Raw genomic sequence first — 1,368 nt, 5'->3', positions numbered from 1 at the left:
AAATTTGTAATGCCCAAGATGTTTTTATTCAATGGACTTCTTTTTTCTTTTGACAGGGAAATGAAAATCAAAAAAGTGGTTTGTTGAGGTTTGGGGAAAGTTAAAATTGTTTGTTTTTTTTCCCTGTGACATATAGTGATTTTCCCCCCTTGTGCAGGGCTTTTTTAATGAAAACAGTATGGGCATTGTTTTTGAAAGTTGGGGAAAAAAAAGCAGCCGTTTATATTTTCATTACGTTATTAAAATTTAAATTTTTTATTTCTTTTTGCATTTTTCTGATTCTAAATTCTATGGAAATTTCACAAGACAGTTTTAAACATGATCATAGTAATGGGGTTTTCATTATTATTTTTATTATTATTTTATTATAGTTCCAATTTTTTTTATTTTTATTATTATTTATTTTATTATTTTTTTTAATTTTTTATGGGTTTTAGTTTCTTATTGTATTCTAGTTTTTTTTTCCCAAAAAACCATTTTGTATGATAGGAGGAATCATATGAAATCAGTTTAAACTTGTAAATTTGGATTTCACAAAAAAACAATTTATGATCACATTTAATGTTCTTTATATTTCAAACAGGGAACTACCCGTTTTCCAAAAGGGGTTATGAGATTTTGGAAAGTCGGTTTTTCATGTTGGTTTGAATAAATGATTCATCTATTAAGTTTGCATCTGTTCGCGTCTTGTATGCTATAAATATGAATGATAAATGAAGATGATATTGATATTATTCTTCACTTTATCCTCTATTCATGTGTTTATTTTTTCAGCGGCTGCACCAGACTGTGAGTTTAAGAGAAAATATCTTTTTCGTATTGGATATAATGAAATTGTGATGTATCTTTTCAGGCCTTGTATTTTCTTTTCATATTCAATTACACATAAATTATATGATGATCGTAATGAGAGATCTATTTTTCGTGAATTCACACTCAAAACTCTTTTAATCCCTTCAACATGAATATTACCACAAGGGAAAGTATCACCCTTCCATAGCATTATTTCCTCATTGCAAATATTGGTTTTCTTCCAGACTGTACCTTCGACGGGAATATCTACGCAAACGGAGAAGAAATTGAAAACAGTTGCTTGATCCTGGTCTGTGAGCGAGATACCTGGCGGCCGACAGGGCGCATAAACAACACCTGTAAGCTCCCTGCAAGTTGACACATGTGACCACTTGTATATAAACACGGGATATGGGTACTAAACTGAACTCATAGTTATCATATTTTGTTCACTTGAATGTGAATACTTGAGTGAAATCAGTGAAATCTTGCCTCTTCACCTCATAGAAGTTCGATTTCGCTTCACATACGACCGATTAGTTTACTCTTCTCCCAACAGGTTCAATGTGTTCAATC

Source organism: Penaeus monodon, chromosome 29 (genome assembly GCF_015228065.2).
Source record: "Penaeus monodon isolate SGIC_2016 chromosome 29, NSTDA_Pmon_1, whole genome shotgun sequence".
In the NCBI taxonomy this organism is placed as follows: Eukaryota; Metazoa; Arthropoda; class Malacostraca; order Decapoda; family Penaeidae; genus Penaeus; species Penaeus monodon.
The sequence above is the reverse complement of the archived record's forward strand: the minus strand, read 5'-3'. Positions refer to the sequence as shown.